This window comes from Macrotis lagotis, chromosome X (assembly GCF_037893015.1).
Source record: "Macrotis lagotis isolate mMagLag1 chromosome X, bilby.v1.9.chrom.fasta, whole genome shotgun sequence".
Classification (NCBI taxonomy): domain Eukaryota; kingdom Metazoa; phylum Chordata; class Mammalia; order Peramelemorphia; family Peramelidae; genus Macrotis; species Macrotis lagotis.
Window position 1 is genome coordinate 646,204,217 of NC_133666.1, and position 24,568 is coordinate 646,228,784.

A 24,568-nucleotide genomic window follows, 5' to 3' on the forward strand; every position below is an offset into this window, starting at 1 on the left:
TTAAGTATGGTCAAACCAAAGATATATAAACTAAGCTCAGATTTTTAAGTGACTGAGGCAATTTTCTGTTTTTTTAACCAGAACTTAATCACCATAGTCTCATGAACCACATGACCTGGGAGATAGTGTCAAGTTAAAGGACTTGGGTTTGAATCCCAGGCTTACTGTTTACTGCCTGTATGATCTTGAATTAGTCACTTTTTTATTTGAGTCTTAGTTTTTTTATCTGTAAAATGAGGGTATGGATTAAATGATCTCACAGTTCCATCACAGCTCTAAATTCTATGATCCTATGAGTGCTGTCCCTTTTCAAACTTCCCTCCTTGAAAGACCCCACACATTCCTGTAAGGCTGTCTGTCCTCAGACTATGTCTGACCTCCTCTTTGGAAATGATATTCAGGGTTATTTTGTAGAATTTTATTCTAATTCTCCCTAGGGATCATAGAGGCAAATAATATCTTAGAGCTCATCTGTTTCCAACTTCCTCATTTTATAGATGCTTTCAGAAAGGTTAAGTGATTTGTCCAAGATCACGCAGCTGCTAAGTAGAGATTTAATTTGATATTTGAATTCCTAGGTCCCAGTGTCCTTCCACTATATTCTGCTCCAGAGTTAGTCTTCAAATCCCATTGTGGTTATGCTTGGCTCTGAATACCTTTCCCTGTTTCTCAATCAAATAAACAACCCACAAGATACAAGGTTGCCTCCAAGTGAAGAAATTACAAATAATTTCAGGCTTTAGGAGAGGAGGCGTTTTGTCCCAATTCTATTGTAACCCTTTAATAAATATATCTTTCTAAAGGCTGGTCAGGTCAATTGATTCTCAACTGATAATCTTAGGAGGAAAAATACCAGAGGGAACTAGAGTAGATAGCATTATAGAATTATTCCTAACTGCTCAAGAACCCTTAGGACACTCTACCCTTAGAACTCTCCATGGGAGACAGACCATGGGGATAGATATGCCTATTCATCATTGGGAATGAGAGTTGGGAAAAGGATTCTTAGAGCTTATATGGACTCCACTAATGTGTTTGTTGAGGACTCAAACTCTTGATTAAGTGTTTGGATTAAAGTCTAGTGACAGACTGATGAAGAAGGAGCCAATTGAAGAAATTTTAAAATGAGGTTTAAAAATGTTTCTGGAGGGGCGGCTAGGTGGTGCAGTAGATAGAGCACCGGCCCTGGAGTCAGGAGTACCTGAGTTCAAATCCAGCCTCAGACACTTAATAATTACCTAGCTGTGTGGCCTTGGGCAAGCCGCTTAACCCCCATTGCCTTGCAAAAAAAAAAAAAGAAAGAAAGAAAGAAAAGAAAAGAGAAAAAAATGTTTCTGGAAAAAAATTTTTAGGGTGGTATAGTTTCCAGTTCAAATATGATAAATTCATGAAAATATCAGCTCTGATCCACATGTATTTAGGAACAAAAAGGTCTACTTAAGAATTGCTGTGGTTAATAGAAGCTGAGGGAGAGAGAGACTAGCAATGGCAGCAACAGTAATCACCACGAGAGGACAAGAAGTAAGGAATGGTATTTGGGAGCATGAGAGGTTATGTGGAGGATCTGGTTCTCCAAGAGAGGGCAGACCTTCCAAAGGAAGAAGAGCAACTCAGCTGAATAGAGGGTGAGCTTTTAAAGGGGCAGGAAGATGAGGTAATTAAGTATAATAGATGGGAAGGTGATGGCTCAGAGGGTAGAGTTGGGATGAGGGGTATAGCACAAGCAATGTTGAGTTAATTAAGGATATGTAGATGGGGGCAGTAGCTCAACGACTCAGTACTTTCAGGCAAGGGCAGGGATCTATTTTTTTGTTGATAGGGGCTTAGCTTGTGCCTGGGAGCCCTGCCTGAGAGGGACAAGGTACTTTACTAAAAGTTGACCTCATCTGTACTTTTAAAGTTCATGGACCTCATCTCAATTGCCTAGACAATGGAGGGGAGTCAGTGTTAATGTAAAGCCAGTTTAGAGATTAACCATTTGACATGGTCAACACAGAGGGAACAGATTAGTTTTAGAAACTTCCTCTATATGACTGTTTGTATATCCTCTACTGCCATTTTTTTTAGTTTTTTGCAAGGCAGTAGGATTAAATGACTTGCCCAAGGCCACACAGCTAGATAATTATTAAGTGTCTGAGGCTGGATTTGAACTCAGGTACTCCTGACTCCAAGGCCAGTGCTCTATCCACTGCGCCACCTAGCTGCCCCTATTTGTGTATCCTCTAAAGACCAACTTTGCTAAGTACAAAGAAGCTCATCAGCAGAGCCTCTGATCACTGCAGCTCCTGAAGAGTTTCTTTTAAATTTTAAATTTTAAGAATTTTGCTCCAGCATCGGTGGAGGTAGGTCCCACATCAATGAAGCTTCAAGTCTCTGTCTACAGTAGAGTTCATCTTCCTCCTAATGAGATACTTAGATACAATATCAGTGCTGGGCTATGTGAGGCAGGAGACCTGACTCACTTCTTAGTTATATGACCTTGGAAACATATTCCCTTCTCTACACCTTCATTTCTTCAGCTGTACCCTAAAAGCTAGATAGTCTTTAATCGCCCCATGGTCCTGGGATGGACATGACATTCTGTCCTGAGTCCCCCTTCCAGAGTTAGGGTTGGAAGGGTTTACCCCTCTGAGCTCCCAGAGTCACAGAATCTGACACTGGGGAGGCCCCTTAGAGGCCATCAAGTCCACTCCATTTGAAGGCCCTGCTGCCAGAAAAATGAGCTATGGTGATATAGAAAGCCAGATAGCAAGTAGGAGGGAAAAGGAAACAATTGCAGCAAATGTTTCAAATTGACTTCCAAGTGTTCAGCTCTTCCAGTGCTAGGAGACAATGAACCCAGCCTTCTGGGGTCTTTCTGTACCTCCCTTACTTAACAACTTGGTAGAACCCAATGGCCTAAGTGATCTCGAAAAGAGGTAGTCATATGAAGATCTTATCTTTATGAATCCATTTAAAATTCTAGAGAAACTGTTGTTTGCCTCAGCCACAGCCCTTTATTTGGGAAGCTGATAGGTCGAGTTAAACTTTCCCATTATCTGTAAGAATCAGGTTGCTTTGCTTAGTCATAAACTACTTAACCTTACAGATGCTACTATACCTGAATAGATGTGGAAAAATAAATTTGTTTTTTACTCTTTAGTTGAACCTTATGGTGAACACAAGAAAAGTTCTCTAATTTTCTGAGGTCCTGTCATTAGTAGCAAATATTTATGGGATGTCTACTCTGAGTGAGTCTAAGGCATATTGCTGTTTTTTTCCCATGGGGGTGGGAGTAGGGTCACAGGCTTTAGGGGAGGTGAGATGTAACCATAGATCACAGTTCTTAAAGGTTTAGATCTGTGACATAAGTAAAAAGTTAACATCTGCTCCAGTTCTGTGGAGTGTATTCACAGTGGGGCTCTCTGAGTGGCAAGCTGATATTATCCTACTGTTTAAAAGTCTGAGAGGAAAGGCTGTATTGATCATTAGTCTATCAAGAGACAGGTTTGGATCAGCTGTGTTATCACAAACCAGCATTGCTGAGACGTCTTGGTGCCTCACATGTAGAGATATCACATGCTGGCACTTTGCTGGTGCTACTGGAGTGCCAAGGCACCTCGCTGATATGGGAGAAAATAGTTGTACTCTTGGGCTAAGAATTCCTTCAGCACCAGAACATCATCAAATGTCCTGTAGAGGCACATAGGAAGGATGTCTTCATATAACGCTTCCCTCACTATAATAAATATATTTGTGCAAGTCATGTCACCATGTAAATGATGACATGATCCTCTTCAATTATGAAGGATAAACATCATCATCATCACCATCATCAGAAAGTGGCACATGTGCTAAACTTCTGCAGTAGCTAGGGGTGCTGTGAAACAGAAGCAAGGAAGGTTCTGGAAACACCAAAAAAATAATTTGTGTTTTATCCTAAAAACAAGAAGGAACCATTAGAGCTTCTTGAGCATGAAAATGAGGTCAGATTTGTGTTTTAGGAATATCAATCTGGCAGCCCCATAAGAGAATAGATTGGAAAGGGGAATGGCTAGAGACAAAGGAAGAGACCATTTCAGTTGTCCAGGGAGGGACCCAAATTAGGTGACTCTATATATATGTGAGTGGGAAGAGACAGTAGTGAGGTGGGATCCACCAGAGGTTGGGACTGTTTCTGTGTTGGGAATTGGGTTGGGAGGCAAAAAGAAAGGGTCGAGAATAACTCTGCCTTAGGATCAATCCTATGTGGTTGAAAGAATAATATTACTCTCAACAGAAACAGAAATTAAAAAGAAAGGAGAAAGGATAGGGAGGAGAATGTTTGTTGGTTTTGCATATGTTGAGTTCTAGGTGCCTATGACATCTAACATTGATTAGTGATGCAATTTAGGAGAAGAAATTTAGGAGAAAAACTAGGTCTGAACATAAAAATAAAGAGCAGTTAGGTGGAGGAATTGAGTTCAAATCCAGCCTCAGACTCTTGATAATTACCTAGCTCTGTAACCTTGGGCAAGGCACTTAACCTTGCAAAAGCCTAAAACAAAAAAAACAAAACAAAACCAGAACATAAAAATAAAGGACTAATCTGCATAGAGTTAATGAGACAGCTTGGTATAAAATGTAGAAGATCAAATCCTGCCTCAGATATTAGCTGGGTGACTCCTAATCTCTCTCAAATCTCAGTTTCTTCATCTGTAAAATGGGGATTATAATAGTGCCTTACCCATCCCTGGTTGCTGTGAAAACAAAATGAGATATATAAAATGCTTCCCACACACTGAGCTAGCTCTGGCAATATATGTGTCAGTCTTGTTATCATTGTGGTAAGTGAACTTAATCCAGAGCATTCAGAACTTTTCCATTTGCTGTAACTAATTGATGGTTCCACATATGGATGGTGCAGTACTAGCTGGTGGAGAGCCTGAGTTTTCTTGGTGTTAAGCCAAAATTAGCACAAGTAGCAAAGAATCAATCCAGACTTTGTTGCATTTCATAGACTGCACTGAGTGCACAATCATTTACAACAAAATGTTGTGCACCAACTCTCCCTCTCCCTTAGTCTTGACTTGTAGCATTTTCAAGTTAAATTATTTCTCATTAGGCTTATCTTGATACTGGTTTTCATCCTCACTGAAGGCATCCAACAACAACAGTGAAAACAGCATACTAAAAATATATTTGGGAGCAAGCCTACAGCCCTGCTTCACACCATTGGTGTTTGGGGAAGTGCAAGAGCATTGTCCATTATCCAGAACCTATGCCAGCACATTGACTACAATATTGCTGAACTTCTCCAGGCAACCACATTTTGTCATAATCTTTCACAAGCCCTCATTACTGATAGTATCAAAGGCCTTACATCATATACAGACCTCTCTTTTGCTCCTGGCATTTCTCCTGGAGTTGTCAGGCAACAAATACCATGTCAACTGTTCTTTCACCCTCTCTGAATCAAAACTGGTTCTTGGGTAGTTGAACATCTTCCAGGTGAAAGATCAGCCTATTAAAGAGGACTCTGGCAAGAATCTTGCTGACAATGACAGAGAGAGAGAGAGAGAGAGAGAGAGAGAGAGAGAGAGAGAGACCTCCCCTGTGATTGTCACAGGACAACCTATTTCCTTTTCCTTGAAGGATTGTTGTAAAGATCAGGTGTGATGTAGATACATGCCACATAGGGTTTTGTGTATACAACACAATGGGGAGAAATTCAGACAAGAAGAGTCAGGAGAACTAGACCCATATCCTGATCTTCCCTTCACTAGGTCAATATTCTTGGCAGGCTTTTCATTTTCCCCATCTGAACTCCATTTTCCTCAAATCAATTGAGGGAATTGGATTGGATCACAAGATCAAAGTTAGAGCAGAGACCTACAAAACCCTCGAATCCAACTACTTCATTTCACAAATGAACTCAAAGTAGTTGTGTTTTTCTCAGTCTCACATGGTAACCGAGGTGAGAGAATCTTTTTGTTCTAAAATCATATGTTTCTCTGACTACCAGTTTCTTAATTGCCAGATCTAATGGCTTTTTTTTTTAGTCCTCATCCTTCTATAGTCCTTGAAACTGTGGGTCACCCCTTTCTCTCCAGATTTTTGTGACAGTGCTCTTTCTTGATTCTCTTCCTACTGTGTGACCACTGCTTCTCAGTTTACTTTGACGGGTCTTCATCTAAGTCATACCCTTAATTGTGGTTGTTTTCAAAGGATATGTCTTAGACCTTGACTGATTGGTGACTTTGGAGAAAACACAGTTTCAGGTGATGATAAGGTCAGATGCCAGATTAAATAGCAGTAAGAGCAGAGTGAGAGGAGAGCAGAGATACCAATTGTAGACAGAATTTGATTTTTAAGGAGGTTAGATGAATAATAAGAAGAGATCTAAAATGTTAACTGGCTGGCATGGTAGGATTTAGTGAAGGTTTTAGCAAGACTGAGGAACACCTGGATGTGTTTTTAGGCCCAAGGAAAGGCACCAACAGTTATGGAAAGATTGAGGAATAGAAAAAGGATGATGCTGGAGTCAATCTGTTGGAAAAAATGAGAGGAGATGGGATCGAGGGTGTGTGTAGATGAGTTGGCCTTGGCAAGTAGAAGGGCCACCTTATCATCAGAGACTTCAGTGAAGGAATAGATGGGAGGAGAGAGGAAGAAGTCTCAGGGATGTGAGTTGATGAGGGGAGAGGAGGAGGGAGTTCTCAGCAAATAGTGTCAATTTTATCTAAGTACAATTTGAAGGCCTCAGCAGAAGGGTGAGGAAGTGGTATGGGAGGCCCAACCCAAAAAGAAAAAGGTTTTAATAGCTGTTATAGTGAGTAGGATATGGAATCAATTAAGAAGGCTCTATCATAGGATTATCTTGTTACAATGAGTGCCTACCCAGAGATTAGCTCCAGTAAACTTGCCATAGACCCATCAGCACAGTTTTGTGACTTCCTCCATTCTGTTCAGCAGTATATGATGAGGAGTGAAGGATGCAGATAGTTTGAATGATACAGGGTTGGTGTTTAGTAAATCATGATCAATGAGAGACCAAGGGATCAAGGGATTCTAGCAAGGGGGATGGTCTAGAATTCATTTTGTTCATGTAGCAGTGAAGACTGAGAAGAAAAGAGACTTGTGATAACACTGAGGGATGGGATAGACTGGCAGTAAGAGCAAGGATAAAGAGTAGACTTCAGAGGCATAGAGAGAGATCAAAAGATAAAAGATTATAATAATATAAAGAAAAATCAGAGTTCTTAATTTTACAAGCAGAACATTTGTGGGTGGTAGTAAAATCAAGAGTTGGAATCATCCCTGTCTGTAGATTTCTTAGGAGTAAGGAATAGGTCAAGGAAGTCAAGAAGACTGAGCAACTGAAAAATTCAGGCATTTGAGTGCTTAATTAATGTTTATTGAATGGAACAAATTTAAATAGGGAAACTTATAAAGTTATAAAGTCCTAAAGGAATTCCTAGCCTGTATGTCTTCTCCTGCCAATTCCTTCCTTCAACCACCCCACCTCGACCCTGACATTGTTGTTCAGTCATTTCAGTCATATCCAATGCTTCGTGACTTCATTTGGGGTTTCTTGGCACAGCTGGTAGGGTGGTTGCCATTTCTCATTTTATAGGTAAGGAAACTGAGGCACAGAATTAAGTGACTTAGCCAGAGTCAAAAAGCTAGTAAGTGTCTGAGACTGGATTTGATCTCAGGAAGATGGATCTTCCTAACTCTAGGCCCAAAATTCTATCCACTGTGTCACTTAGCTGCTCCCACCAGCAAGTGATAATATAATAGTAATAGTAATAATAATAATAATAATAATAATAATAATAATGATAATGTATAATAAAATAATATTTTGTCCCAAAATTACTGACCATCCTCCTAAAAGCATTATTTAGTGTTAGATTATAATATTATAAAAATAATACTAATAACACTATCATTCAATTGTTGAAGTATATTGCAGTGAAGTATTTTTAAGGACCTTTTTCCTAAGTGTTCCCTTTTAGAATCACAGTATATCAGAATTCAAAGGAATATTAGAACATGGTCAGAGCTAGCAGGTAGAATATTGAAGGCTAAAGATAGAAGGAAACATAATAATAACAATTCTTTTTTTAAAGTTTCCAAAGCATTTTCCTAATAACAACCCAGTGAGGTAGATAGTTTAAATATTATCCCTATGTTACTGATGAGAAAACTTGGGCTTAGAAGGTTCAGTCACCCAGTTAGCAAATTTTGAATCTTGAGTTTCTGAACTCTTTAACTCCCTGCAGCCATGATCAAATCAATGTTGCCATTGCTCTTGAAAGGATGTGACAATCTGCTCCCTCATGGCTCCTCTCAAAGCTGTGACTTCAGAACAAACACCCTTCTTTTGGCCTCAGCCATGCTTCACTTCACTTTTGTCCAAATCCTCTCTTAACTTCCCTTCCTTCTGCTCACCTTTCCCATTGCTGTCCTAAAAAAAGCTCTAAATTGGGGCCCTTTTCTTCTTATTGGAGAAGGATTCTCTCCTCAGGCCACTATTTTAGGAAGAACCACAACTATGCTTCACATTCACCTGGATTCTATCTAGGTTCCTCCTCATCTGCCATATTACCCCCTTCTTAAGTTCTCAAAAACTGTTAATGGAAATGATGATAATAGAAAATAGGATTCATCTTTGATTAAGATAGAGTAAGAGGATGAAAAGATCATAAATATAGTGGACTATTAACTGTACTGTGAAAGAGGAAGGATATATATATATATATATATATACATAATATATATACATATATGTATATACATATGTATTACTATAGAGAAGTTTAGCAGGACATGTGAGCTAATGCTAAATGAAAGAAGAAGAAGCCAGAAAATCATTTATACAATGACTTCAAGTATAAATATGATATAAATACATGTTTTGAAATTATAATGATCAAATGAGCCCCAAAGAAGAGATATTAGAAGATACTTTATCCTGATTCATTGCTGAGGGGAGGGCTTCTGGATATGGAACCTACAGTTCTACACATAAGGTTAGACTTTATCCATAGCCTGGCTGGTTTTGCTGAACTGTTTTCTTTCCTTCTTTTTTCTTTGTTCTAATACATGACTCTTTAGAACAGGGAGCAAAGAAGGATATGCTGCAAAATCTTGGTGCTCTAAAAATAAAGTGTTATTGCTAGAAATTTATTTTTAAAAAGAAAGTGAGGTTCAAAATATGTTGTAGGTCATATTGTCCTCTCACCATCTTTTTTTTTTTTTTTTTTAGCAAGGCAGTGGGGTTAAATGGCTTGCCCAAGGCCACACAGCTAGGTAATTATTAAGTGTCTGAGGCCGGATTTGAATTCAGGTATTCCTGACTCTAGGGCTGGTGCTATCCAATGAACCACCTAGCTGCCCCAATCTTTTTTTTTAAGGAAAAAAAACAAGGTTCTGTGCCCCCAATAGTTCTGGTGTGTGTTTAAACATTTGACGAGAGTTAGGTCGAATAGAGATGTACACGTAAGGTCATGATACAAACTCTATTACTTTATTACTTGATACTCAGACTTTTATAACAAAACTCATCTCAGACATGACAGGTTAGATGAAACCCTGCTGCATTGCTCCTTGGATAGAATCTACACTTTTTACCCTTTGAAGTCGATAGACTTCCTTATCAGAAAGTTTCCCCCCACACGTCTAACTCCACAGATGTTTAGGTCAGGCTTCACTGGTGAGCTAACAAATCCATTTAATGAGAAAGGATACATGCATATCTCTGGTGGCCAAGGTCACCAAAAACGTATGTATTTCCCACTCAGGAACTGGCCCTCGACAGATTCCTCCTTCTTAGGCATGCTGAAGTTTTAAAGGGTGTTTTAGGACATCTATACTTTGTCCCAGAGAAAAAAGAGATATGAGTCAAATAGGAATAATACACAATATCAATAAAAATGTGAAGATACCAGGAAGCATGCTCACTAATAGATTCATAAAATGAAAAGGATTAAACCTATTAACAAAGTTAAACAAATTATCAATATTTGAGTCCATTTCCATTCTAGGTGCTGATGCAATATCATTAACAATTTTAAGCAATTGATTCATATCCATAGTTATAGAATCATTATACTATATTCCATTCAAATAACTTTTTATATTATCCCATGGAATAAGTGAGACTGCCTGGCTTCCTCTTCTACTAAGCTTATATAAAGTGGAAGGGTTAATTGGTCAACCCTGTGGTTGTCTTCATATATAGGCCCAAGCAATCCAGTGTGGGAATGTATGTGTTCAATAAAAAAGGAATTGTATTTCTAATAACTTCTTGTAATCCTTTAGAGAGTTGATATAATTCTTCATCAGTGCTATGTTTAATAAAAGCTGTTTCTATGTATCTGACCACATGATACTATACTTACTATCTGTAAAAATGGTAAAGTTTTGTGACTGTTCTTAATTGAGCATATAATTCATTCTTTTCTTTTGATTTAAAAGGAGTTTGTAATTTCTTTTGTATTATTGCATTTATGCTTGGACCTACAGGTCTAGAATAAGGTCCATAACATTGTTTAAAAATTTCAGGGAACTCAGAGATTCATAACTTTGGGTATTTTCCCTCATTACCTCTACAAAGCAATCAATCATTGACTCCAGGCTTTGACATCATTACAGTAAAATAGCTTCTATTGACAAAACTAGATCATATAACTTTTCAACATCTTGCTCATCAGTAAGTTACCTAACTATGGGTTACATAATTTTCAATTTCCAACATTTTTCAAAGCCTCTCACATTTATTCAGTATTATTGAAAATAATTGCAATTAAGCTATATTTCCCAATCTCTTATACAACCCTCTTCTAAGTTTACCATTTTGCTTCTTTAGAATTAAACATTAAATTCTTAACTTACATGAAACATATTTCCATCCTGACATCTCATTCTTTTAAAGTTAACCTTATAACTGAATATCTGTACACATAAATTTCTTTCACATCTCTGTTTTATAAGCCTATTTTCCTCTTGTTCAAATACACTACTATTTTCAAAAAGAAAATAAGATTTTTTATGAATTTAGTTTTATATATGTAATAATTTTTAAAAATCCAATATAAAACTTTTACCAATGCCAGGGTTACAGGATGTGTGTGTGTGTTTTACATATATATATATATATATATATATATATATATATATATATATATATATATATAATTTCTTCTTCTTAAATAACAGATATTAAAAAAGTTACTTTGATCTTACATATAAATATTCCCTTTAAGAAATATTAGGTGGGGGTGGCGTAGTGGCATAGTGGATAAAGCACTGACCTTGGAGTCAGGAGTATCTGAGTTCAAATCCGACCTCAGACACTTAATAATTACCTAGCTGTGTGGCCTTGGGCAAGCCACTTAACCCCATTTGCCTTGCCAAAAAACCTAAAAAAAAAAAAAAAGAAAAGAAATACTAGGTGGAAGAATACAGCTTTTCACAGTCTCTATGGGCCAAAAGACTTGAGAGATATAACCAATTTAATATAACCAATTTTGTTGGCAAGGTATTCTCCAGTTTTCTTATAATAAATCTTTACAAAGGTGATGGATAACACTTCAATTCATTCATTATTTGTTATTGTAACACAATCTTAAAGTTTCAAAAAATTGTCCAAATCTGTTCTTATACAAAGTTTACCAATTATCCATAACACATTTCAATTTAAGTATATTCCCTTTACTCCCTAAAACTCGGTAATACATAAAAATTTCTTGAGAGCAGATGTTTCTAAAATCACTTTTTATGATTACAAGATTTTCTTTATAGTTCTCTTAATAATTTTGTAAATTCCAAATTCATATTCAAAATTACCTTAAATTTTTTTCCTTTTCAAAATATAAAAGTTTCCAAATCCTTCTTATCTGTATCAGTGCTATTCTAACTTCTCAATGCTCTAACTTAAAAGAGCTTTCTATCTTCACTGACAAAATGATATTTTGGGAATTGGGTATTCCTCATATTTTGAGATAATCAAGGTAGTATGCACTAATTATTTACCTTTACTGTTTATCATTCCTTGCTCACCCCCAAAAAATTTATTTGTGTGTATGTGTATATGTATGTATATATTTAACATGCTAATTAAGACCAGTCCAAAAAACAATTTTAGGGACAATTTCAATTTTTTCTAGGTCCCTTATAAATATAATTTGCCAAATCAATAAATAAAATTCTATTAGTATATCAGACCAGAAAAGAGACAATAGAAAATAGGAGAAAATAATAGAACCCCTTCTCCTCCAAAAACAACATGATTCTCAGGAAAATCTCCCTTTTTGGCACCAATCATGAGCTCTGGGGAAAAAAAAGATCTAATTTTGAAAAGAGAGAATGGAAAGAAGATTGGCCATTCAGAACACAGAGAACAGTGTAGGCCTGAGAGACAGCTGAGAGCTTCTCTCTGCCTGTATTTTAAAGCAAACACAATAGACATATAAATGGAGTCAGAGCATTTAGAACCAGATTCTCTTAGCTAGTGCTTTTTCTTAATTCCTCTCTCATTTAACTTCAAGATCTAGACAAATGAGCCATGAGCAAACAAGCTGTCTGATCTCTCATACCACTTTAAACTGACTGCTGCAGCGTAGCAAGAAATTGTGAATCTTCTGGTATAAGATCAGTTTTTGCTATCATAGTCCAATTTTCTGGGGCTAATATTTGGATAATATTTCTATCATAGTTGAAACATATGAGCTAATATTCCCATATGTGCTTGTTGCTGATTTTAATTCTTTAAATGTTTTAAAATCTAAATTATTGTATTCTCTCGAAACAATCCCTGGAATCTCTGAATTGGGTTTCTTAAGCACAGGAAAAGAGAATAACAACCCTTTCATGTCCCATGGAATCTCCTCTCTTTTATCTATTGCTTTTCAAGTGACGTTTTGAACAATATTCATATGCCCCTTATCTCTGTTAACATTTTCTTCTTTAGACCATAAAGGAGCAGAAGGTAGGTTATTAAAGCTAGGAGGTGGTGGCATTGAAGGTAAAAGCTACCACTCTTTTTTTTACTCTAATCTTCCTGATGAATAGTTTGAACATCTACATCAACTTTTAATATACTCTGAGACAAAGGAACATCTCCAGGTGGAGTCAGACAGATTTTTAAAATATTCCACCATGAAAAGACTCCTAAAGGAAATGCCTCCTTGACCTTCCTGTTTAAAATGTTTGCTCATCTGCTTCAGTACTTTCAAATAATGTCCTCTATCCTTATATTGTCCCTGTCCCATATTAATGCTCTCTGTTTTAAACCTGATGAAAAAATTTTTTAAATTTTTTTATCTCCTATGTCTGCTGTCTTTGTAGAGCTCTCTTCTTTGACCCAGCAGTTTATACAGACAATATCTTCCCTTTCAAGACTGATTCCCCTCCAGGTCCATCCCTGTTTGGGCGCCAGTTATCGCCTGCAATAGTTCTGGTGTGTGTCTAAACATTTGACTAGAGTCAGGTTGAATAGAGACATACATGTAAGGTCATGATACAAACTCTATTACTTTATTCTTTGATATCAGACTTTTATAACAAAACTTATCTCAGACATGGCAGGTTAGATGAAACCCTACTACATCACTCCCTAGATAGAATCTACATTTTTTATCTTTTGAAGTCCATAGACTTCCTTATCAGAAAAGTTTCTCACATACTTCTAGCTCCACAGATGTTTAGGTCAGGGTTCACTGGTGAGCCAATAAATACATTTAATGAGCAAGAATACATGCATATCTCTGGTGGCCAAGGTCACCAAAACTATGTGTATTTCACTCTCAGGAGCTGGCCCTCAACAAGGTTCAAATCCAGATCTCCACTATACCATGATGTCTCTCGATATGAATATTGAATGTAAAAAGTTATAGAAGAATATGACTTTAGAATATCGTATTAGATTTAAAGGGATCTTACAAAGAACATTGAGACTAGCTCATTGGATGGAACTCCAGGCCTGGAGTCAAAAGTTCTGGGTTCAAATGTGGCCTCACACAATTTCTATCATCCTGGACAAGTCACTTAAGTTCCATTTGCCTTAATCCACTGGAGAAGGAACTGGTGAATCACTCCATTATCTCTGCCAAGAAAATCCCATGGACAGTATTGGAGTGCTTTGATCCATAGAGTTATGAAGAGTCAGACACAACTGAATGACAAAGAATGTTAGATCTAGAAAGTGCCTTAGAGCAGAGAAAGTCAGAACTAGATGGGATCTTGGAGCATAGAATATAGTCCTTTCCAGCTGACATTGTCATAAGTTCCACAGACTTTAGAGATGAAAGACAATAGATACCAAAAGATCATTAATAAAGTGCTTCATATGATGATAGATTTAGAACTAGGAAGAACCTTAGAGTCCAAGCCTCTCATTTTACAGATGAAGAAGTTTGCAAAATATTTCCAGTTATTATTTTATTTAAATCTCACAAAACCTTGTGATATATATAGGCTCTAAATGTTGTCCTCATTTTACATATAAGGAAACTGAAGTTTCTACAGATTAAGTGACTTTCTATCTAGTAAATGCCAGAGGCAGAATTGCAAGCCAGGTCTTCCTGACTCCAAATCTAGTTCTATCCATTAGTCCATGTAGGGCAGTGAATCTCAATAGTTGCTCATAGTAAGGAGAGATATGCACATACTGGAGGAATAAGGGAGGCAATAATAAAGCAGGCATGACTTGATTGAAACCTTGAGACAAAGGTAGAGAAAATCACAACAGAGGAAAAAAAAAGAAAAATAACAGAAAGTAAAATATACCAAGTACCATATACTAACTGGCACAGTCAGCCCATCAGAAATGTTGGCATTCAAAGGGGTGAGCAGGGAGGCAGTATAGAACAGTAGCAAGAATGCTGGATTTAGAAGGTAATGGGGGTTCAAAATCTACAGTTGCAACCATGAGCAAATCCCCTTCCCATCTGAGCCTCAGTCTCCTTATCTGGAAAATGAGAGGGTTATACAAGGGGTACTTAACTTTTTTGTATCCTAGATCCCTTTGGCCACAAGGCTGGTGAAGCTTATAGAACCTTTCTCAATTATGTTTTTAAATGCATGAGATAAAATGCATAGGATTACAAAAGAAACAAATTATATTGAAATACAGTTATCATATTTTCTTAAAGTCATACAAGTTTATGAATTCTAGGTTAACATCCCCTAATCACTAGATGATCTTTGCTGTCCCTTTCAACTCTTTGAATGAGATCACAAGGCACTAGGATGGTCAAAAAGATTTCCTGAAGGAAGGGAACCTGGTCACACATGGTTAAATGACTTATGGCCTATCCCCTTCCCCTTTTTCCCCTAACTCATCCCAAGGGGACTAATCATGGGATTCTTAGTTTCCATTCCCTTTCATCTCCCTCACCCACTGAGGTCAGCAGACAACATCAATTGGCTTCTGGGTGTAGTCATGGACCTGTCAGCTCTTCCATTTGAGGTTAATTGGTTCACTCCAGAGGTTGCCTTTTTCCACCTCTTAGTTTATCCCTGCACGTGGCTGAAATAGTTTAAACTCATAACCAGAGATGGAAAAACACAACACATTACAGTTGTAGGCTCAGTTCCTGATTTTTCGGTGTGTTTTGCTGTTGTTTTTTTCCCTTGAACTGTCATGTTAGACATACTGGACTCTGACCATTGTAAATGTTTGAGGACTAGACATTACTAAGTGGAATAATACAAGATTTTGTAAGAGTAGTTTTGTTTTTCTGAAAAGTGCAAAACTACTTTCTTTAAAAAACTGATTGTGTAGCTGTTTGAATCCCCTGTCAATTATGAGATAATGATAATAACAGTTCTCATTTCTGTCTTGTTTTACAATTGCAAACTACTTTCTTCACAAAGACCCTGTGAGTTAGTTAGTGTGAGGATTATGTTGCCATTTGACTGGAAAGAATGCTGAACCAAAGAGTAGAGAGCTGACAAAGCCAAGGCCACACAGATAGGCCACAGACAGGCCAAGAATCCAGGCCTTCTGCTTAACAAGCTATTATCTTAGGCTTTGGGCAAGAGTAAACCCTTATATTACTTTTAATGCTTTTTATAACACTTTGGTATTTAATTGTGTTTTCCTTACAATGATGATATATGAGTAGTCTTTTTTTTTAGGTTTTTGTAAGGCAAACGGGGTTAAGTGGCTTGCCCAAGGCCACAGAGCTAGGTAATTCTTAAGTGTCTGAGACTGGATTTGAACCCAGGTACTCCTGACTCCAGGGCCGGTGCTTTATCCACTATGCCACCTAGCAGCCCTGTCTATATGAGTAGTCTTTTGTGTTTAAATAATTTTTTTGGAAATCCCTTATAGAACCTCAAAGCATTTGCTTGGGAGAGGCAATGACACTCTCATGTCATGGTGGAAAAGGTCCAAGGACTGGAATTCTAAGGACTGGGCTTTTAGTTTTGCCTTAATCGTGTGACCTCAGTCAAGTTGGTTTTCTTCTTCTAGTCTCATTTTTGTCATCTATAACACAGAAAGGTTGGAGTCTTAACCTGGGGACCTATGAAATTATTTTTTTAAATATTTTAAATACTATTTTAGTATAATTGTTTTCTTTTGTAATCCTATTTATTTCATTTTATATTGCATTCTATATATTGCATTTAAAAGTAATATTCTAAGAAAAGGTCCTCATATTTCACCAAACTTCCAAAGGGAGTCCAGGATACAAAAAGGTTAAGAACCTTAGACTAAATTGATCCCTCATATCCCTTTTGTCTCTGACTTTCTACAGTTTAAGTTCATATAGACTTTGTGTCTTTAATTCTTTGAAAGACCTATAATTTCATCTCTATGGGTCCTCTTTCCATGGATGCAGATTGTGGCCCCTTTAAGCCTTAAATATATGTTCTTGGGGGGCAGAACCAAGATGGCTGCATGAAGGCAGCAATCTCTTGAAACTCCTTCCCAAAAAAACTCTAAAAGTCATCAAACTCTAGCCAAAATTGAGAGGCAGAACCCACAGAAAGATTGAGTGATACAATTTCTCAGTTTAAGACAGCTTAGAACTTCCGTGAGAAAGATCTATTTCACCTAGACAGGGGTTGGAAAAAGCCACTGTGAGCATAGCCACAGCTATAGCACAGAATAACCAGGCCTCCTGCCTAGATGCCTGGGTCTGAGGCAGAGAGGGCAGTTTCCAAACCTCCTGGCCCAGGGATCACCGGGAACAGCTTGAAGGGGCTTGAGAGAAGTCTGCCGCACCAGAGCCTCAGAACAGCCCTGAAGTGAGAACCTGCAGTGGGAATTGGGGAAGCCAGCTTGCACCTCCAGAGAACAGTCCACAGACAGTAAGGGGAGGGGGGAGGGGAGAGACTGAAGAGATCTCTCTGCTCTCCCTGGGGCAGGACTCAGCTGTTGGCCCACATTCAAATCCAAGCTGCAGCTTGGGCTCAGAGCCTCTCATAAGACCTTGGAGGAATTAAGGTACCTGTGGGTTGTTCCAAAAACACTCCAAAGCCTTGGAAGTATGGTAAATCAGTCATGGGCTGAGGAAATGAGCAAACAAAAGAAAAAGAAGAATCTGACCATAGAAAATTACTTTGGTCCCATGGAAGATTCAGAAGATCCCAAAATCAAAGCTTCTGTACCCAAAACCTCCAAGAGAAATAGAAAATAGGCTCAGGCTATGGGTGAGCTCAAAAAAAAACTTTGAAAAGCAATTAAGGGAGGTAGAAGAAAAATTGTTAGGAGAAATGAGAATGATGCAGATAAAACATGAAAACCAAATCAGCAACTTGGTGAAAGAAATACAAAAAATACTGAAGAGAATAATATGTTAAAAACCAGTTTAGGCCAAATGGAAAAAGCAACACAAAAGGAAAATGAGGACAAGAATGCCTTAAAAAGCAGAATTGGCCAGCTGGAAATAACTCCTTCAAATGCAGAATGGAAGTAAAGAAAGCCAATGACTTTGCAAGAAATCAGGAAGAAAATAAAACTGTTCCAAAAAAACCCTCAAATTACAAGAAAATGCAAAATATCTCATTGGAAAAATAACTGACCTTGAAAACAGATCCAGGATAATTTAAAAGTTATTGGGCTACCTGAAAGTCACAACCAGGAAAAGAGCCTAGACTTTATTTTCCAAGAAATAATACAGAAAAAATACAGCCCTGAGATCCTAGAAGCAGAGGGTAAAATAGAAATTGAGGGAAATCACCAATCACCTCCTGAAATCCCAAAAGAAAAACTTCCAGAAATATTAAAGTCAAATTCTAAAACTCCCAAGTCAAAGAGAAAATACTGAAAGCTGCTAGAAACAAACATTTCAATTACTGTGACTCTATAGTTAGGATTACACAGGATCTGGCAGCATCTACAGGATCTGTCTTGGAATATGACATTCTGGAAGGCAAAAAAGCTTGGTTTACAACTGAGAATCAACTACCCAGCAAAATTAAACATTCTCTTTTGGGGAAAAAGATGGACTTTCAATGAAACAGGGGACTTTTAAACTTTCCTATTGAAACAACCAGAGTTGATCTCCCAGTACAGGACTCAGGTGAACCATAGTGGGAGCTGGACAAGAAGGACTGATTATGAGGAACTTAATAATGTTGAACTATTTATATTCCTGTATGGTAAGAAGATACTGATAATTCATATGAACTTTCTCATAAGAGCAGTTAAGAAGGAGTATATATAGACAAGGCACAGGAAGGTGCTGAATATAATGGTATAATATAGTAAAAAGATGGAGTCAATGACTGATAAAGGAAAGTACTAGGAAGAAGAGAAATGAGAGGAAGAAGGGGCTAAGATATTTCACAGAGTCAAGATAAAACTTTTGCAATGGAGTGGAATGGAGGGAAGGTGAAGGGGAATGAGTGAGCCTTCATTCTCATCAGAAATGGCTCAGAGAAGAAATAATGTACACACTTAATAGGGTATAAAAATCTATCTTGCCCTAGAGAAAAATGAGAAGAAAGGGATAGGATAAGGGGGGAGTAGGTGATAGAAGAGAATGAAGATTGTAGGAGAGGGTGCTAATGAACAGGGACAGGGTGAAAGGAGAGTGAGAATAAAATAAATGAGAATGGGAAAGAATAGAGTGGAGGGAAATACAGCTAGTAATAGCAGCTGTGGGAGAAATATTGAAGCAACTTCTTTGGTGGACTTATGATAAAGAAGGCAACTCATCCCAGTGACAGAGCCATTGGAATCTGAACACAGATTGAAGTATATTTTTTTCTCTCTCACTATTCTTGAGGTTTTTCATCTTTTTGGGGGAGTATGTTTACTCTCACCACAAGATTATTGTAATAATATAAAATAAATAAACCCAAAAAATGTTTTTTATGAATTCCTCTGGTCAAAAAAGTGTATCCATTTTATGCCTAACTTTGGTGTTATGTGACTTTATATGTTTAGCACAACTAATTCTTGGTGAGCAAACACATGGTATGTATCTGTACAGAGGCTTTCCCATCCTATTCAGATGAGGCAGAGCTTTCTGGCCTGATCTGGGGTTTCAAGCTCCTGTGTTGTCTTCATGATACTGGGACAAGACAGCCTGTTACTAAATCTGGCAATGACTTTACTCCTCATTATGTGACATCAGCCAGCCTTTCCCCTTCCTGCTTTCTGGAAAATGAGGAGGTTGGGCTTGATCACATGAGACATCCCTTCCACTCCCAATTAATCAATCACAGTGCCAGGCACAGTGCCTGGCACTGGAGATACTAATACAAAGAATGCCACAATCTTGGTGTTCAGTGAATTTCCCTTCCATTCTGAGATTACAAGCAAGTCCATCTCTTAAGTAGTTACAGACTCAAGGCATATCAAGTAGTTGTGGGGAACCTGCTAGAAGCAGTTAAAGGGATAAGAACAGACTTCATTCATGCAGAGTGGGATGTTTGAGTTGCATCCTTGATCCTAGGTGGTCTTGGAAGTCTAGAGGGGAGGCCTTGTATGATATGGTTAAAATATTTATTTTTTTGTTTGTTTGTTTGTTTATTTTTTATTGGTTTTTACAAGGCAGTAGGGTTAAGTTGCCTAAGGTCACACAGCTAGGTAATTATTAAGTGTCTGAGGCCAGATTTGAACTCAGGTTCTGCTGACTTTAGGGTCAGTGTTCTATCCACTGTACCACACCTAGCTACCCCCATGATGAGGTTAAATAAAAAGACCCACCAATGTTGGAGTTTAGAAGGCCTGAATTCAAGTCCTAACTCTAATAAAAACAGTGTACTCCTGATAAAGTCACCTGATCTTTCTGAGTCTTTGCAAATTTAAAAATTCTTTAGATATAAGCTATTCGTGTTTTTTTAAAATGCTTTAATCATCTCTTTGTTTTTCTTTCAGGGATAACCTGAGTACAGTGGGACAAGGTATGTAGAGTTATATCCTATATTATTATCTTTTGAGCCCTTTTTTAATGAATAAACAAGTCATAGTATTTTCTTTGAATAGTATTTACGTTATGTTGCCAGCAGTTTACATGAAGGAAAGAAACTGAAACCTTACTCGGTCAATTGATGGGATTCCTGAATGTTGTCACTTTAGGATCCTTTTATCTTGAAAACATCTCTGGACCTTCTGACCAGTCCTCTGGGAGGAACTGGAGCAGCTGGTCCCTTAAGGAGAAAACTCTCTCTGTATCCCCCTCTCTTCCTTTTCATGGCCACTGCAGCTACCCTCCTTCAGGCTTTCATCCCTTCTTTCCTAGATAGCCTCCTGATTCATCTGAGACAGCTTCCTGACTGTCCAATCCATATGCTACACTCCTGCCCAAATAATTCTCTTTACACACTGCTTTCTAAGCTCCTTCTTCACCTTTTATGCTTTTAGTGGCTCCCCATTATCTCCTGAATTAAGTGGGCCCTTCCCTTTTCCCCTTGTCTTGTCCCTTCTTCCTCAAGTCATCTGCCTGCTCCTTTTTAAAAGGGAGCTTCCCTCAGACCACTCCTCTCTCCAGATACTCCAGGAAGCCCATCCCTGAGAGTCTCATCATGCTGGGAGCTCTCAGGAGTCCAACACTGGACCTCTGCACAGTCTTCTGCCTTTTTGATGGATGACTTCTCTGACTCCTCCCCTGTGCCCTTCCAGCTCCTCTTCACACCTTTCCCTTGTAGACTGTGAACTTCTAGAGGGCGGCAATACCATGCCTGTCACATGGTAGATATGGCCACTTACACCCCAGTCAGACTGTGCTCTTTTCCACCCTCAGCTCCCTTCAGTTCAGTGGGCATTTTTTCTTCCCTTTCTTGTCTCTGGACTTTTGATCAGACCAGAACTTGAGTCTTCACTATTCTTACCTCCATCTCCCCTCTCCCCATGTCCTTCAAGACCCAGAAGAGCTTCACTTCCTTTTTCTTCCTTTCTTCACTGAAATTACCTTTTCCTCCTCACAGTTCTTACAGCACTTTGTGTCTTTCCTTTGCTGTCATCTCACTCTCATTTGTATCATAGTTCATAGAATTATAGATTTAGGGCAGAAGGGATATAAGAGGTTATAGAGTTCAAGCTTCTCATTTTACAGATGAGGACTAATTTTGCCTCATTTTACAGATGAGGAAACTGAGGAAACTGAATTTCAGTGATGTGACTGAGATCAATAAATAGTAAGCAGGATTTTAATCTGAGTCTTTCTGAGTCCAGTGTTCTAACCACTGTTCTATCCAGTCTACCTTTCTTATTTACATCTCTTGACTTTCTTCCCTAGTAAATCATAAACTCATTGGGAGCAGACCATATGTCCTATCTATCCTCATATCCCTGGTGCCTAGCTAAGGACTTTATATAAAATCCTTAAAGAGTATTTGTGGGGGCAGCCAGGTGGCGCAGTGGGTAGAGCACCAGCCCTGGAGTCAGGAGGACCTGAGTTCAAATCCAGCCTCAGACACATAATAATTGCCTGGCTGTGTGGCCTTGGGCAAGTCACTTAACCCTAATGCCTTAAATAAATAAAAAAAATTTTTAAAGTATTTGTGGAGTGAATAAGTGAACTTCAGGGTTCTGAAGTGTGTGACCTTGGGCAAGTTATTTAACCCCATTGCCTAGCAAAAAAAAATAAAAATAAGAACAAAAAACCCCAATAAATTTAGTTGAAGTTTATCTTAAACAGCCCCAAACAGAAGACAACTAGCTATTGGAGTAGCAAGGTGACCTAGTGGATAAAGCACTGGTCCTAGAATCAGGAAGACCTGAGTTCAAAAGTGGCCTTAGACACTTTCTAGCTGTGCAAGTCATTTCATTCTGTTTGCCTAAATTTCCTCATCTGTAAAATGAGATAAGAAAATAGCAAACTGCACTAGTACCTTTGCTAAGAAAACCCCAAAAGGAATCACAAAGTGTCAGACATAATGGAAACAACTTAACAACAACAAAACAACTAACAAACCCAACTACAAGAAGTCCCTCTGTGTTACCCCATACCTAAATCTGTACTAGAAGTGCTATGGATCCATATTGTAGGAAGGATGAGGAGCTTAGGAACACCACGTGGAAGAAGGTGTAGATAGCACCTTATATGTGGTACATTCCCCTGCTAGGGCTGTGGGAAGCAACACGGCCATGTGTTATCTGAGTCTGCCCACAACAGAAAGCAAGGAGGAGTCTGGCTTGTACTAGACTATGCCAACCTTTCTGCATTAGGGAGTAGAATAGAATATGTACAGGGGGAGATAGGATTGGAGGGGCACTATCACTTTGACAGCTAGTGTCTGATCCAGGGTCTTTCTCTTGGTGAATCATTACTGTAATGAGTGGGAACATTTGCAGGTTTCTTTGTTTATTTAACATCTTGTGTTGCCTTATTTCAAAATTGGAATAATAGTAAGTAGCAATGAAAAATTTGTAGTCTTGAATCAGAGATGTCCCAGCTAAGCTTGCTCCTGATTCTTCATCCTAAGAGACCTGGTCACATCTATAAAGGAAAGACATCAAAGCAAGAGAGGCTGCATGATGGAGTGGGAAGAAGCCTGAACTTAGAGTCAGGCAGATCTGAATCCAATCACATCCCAATTCTGCCATTTCATAGGGTCACAGATTTAAAAGTGGAAAGAGCCTTAATATTTATCTAGTCTAACCCCCTTATTTACATATGAGGTGACTGTGGCCTCAAGAGGCTTAGAGGGTCCAAGGTCACTTGTCCAATGTCACACAAGTAGTAAGAATTTGAGCTCTTTACCTCAGACTTCAAATCTAGTATCAATTCCACTTCACCACATTGACTTTCTAGATTGTGACTTTAGGCAAATCACTCAGTTTCTTTGGGTCTCAGGTGCCCATTTGAAAATGCAGAGGATTGAACTAAATCATTTCTAAGGTCACTTTGAAATTTAAAGCCTTTGAATTGAATGGTTACATGACTGGACCCAAAGAATAGACTTTAAAGGCTTAATGTCAACTTTCAGGGAGATGTCTCTAATAAAATGTCCCAGGGATGTGCCCTTGAATACAAGATTCTCTTGAATTCAACAATAATCTCAGTGAATTCCTAAGGTGACTGTTTTAATATTTTTACTTGACATGGAGTTGGCAAAATCAAGATTAAAAAAATTTTTGATAGGCTAAAATGAAGGCCCCAATCTAAAAAAATAAAATTTAAATGTGATAAATAGAAACTCCTACACTTGAGTTCAAAAAATCAAATTTATAACTTCGAGTCTGGGGAGCCTATGACTAGAGAACAGTTTGTCTAAAAAAGAGGTGAATACACTTCAAGCTAAATATAAATCAACAGTACAACAGAGCTTCCCCAAAAGATCACAGGCTATTTTATGTAGGAGAATTTTAGAATTGTATCTGTATAGATTTTAAGTATTCCTTGATAGAAAGAGTCCTAAATATTTTATATATTTTGTATTATTTTAAATGATACTTTTTATTATATACTTCTGAATTTACTTATAGCTATCCAGAAATGCTTTTAGTTTTCGTGAATATATTTTATAGCTTGCTATTTAATTCAAACCATTGATTATCTCAGGTTTTAATTTTGTTGGGTTTTTTTTTTGAGGGGGTTATTGGCTGATTATCTAGAATTTTCTAAGTATACCATTGTGTCATCACCAAATAGGGAGAATTCTGTCATGCCTTTAATTTCTTTCTCTTGTCTTATAGCTACTGTTAGAATTTTTAGCACTGTACCAAATACCAGTGGAGGATGAGGTCATCCTTGCTTAAATTGCTATATTTATTGGGCAAGTCTTTAGTGTTTCCATATTGCATATAATGGTGCTAAGTAATCTTGAGCCACATTAAGAGATGCAAAATCAAAAACACAGAACGTGGTTAGTTTCTATGTACTCTTTCTTTATTAGATCACATGTGGAACATTGTAATTCTACGTGTCTCATTTTAAGAACACTGATAAACTAGAGACTAACAAGTAGAGAGCAACTTAAGTGAGAAGCAAGTAGGAGACTAGACCATACAAGGGTCAATTGAAGGAAATGAGGATTTACTTTTAGAGAAAAGACTTAGAGGAGACATGATAACTTATCTTTTAATGTTTGAAAGGCTTTTTTCTGAAAGAGGGATTAGATTTGTTCTGCTCTGAGGCAGAATTAGAAAAAGTAATTAAAAGTTACACAAAGACAATTGCCTGCCTTGGGAAATAGT

At 37.9% G+C, this 24,568-nt stretch overlaps 1 protein-coding gene across 2 annotated transcripts in view; it reads left to right on the plus strand.

Moving 5' to 3' along the window:
* GNG7 (G protein subunit gamma 7) overlaps positions 1 to 24,568 on the plus strand; it is a 393,869-nt gene that overhangs the window by 259,840 nt on the left and 109,461 nt on the right. For both annotated transcript variants that reach the window (XM_074204607.1, XM_074204606.1), the window contains exon 4: positions 20,306 to 20,331. The gene's annotated coding sequence lies outside the window, so the exon portion shown is untranslated. The remainder of the gene's footprint in view (positions 1 to 20,305; positions 20,332 to 24,568) is intronic.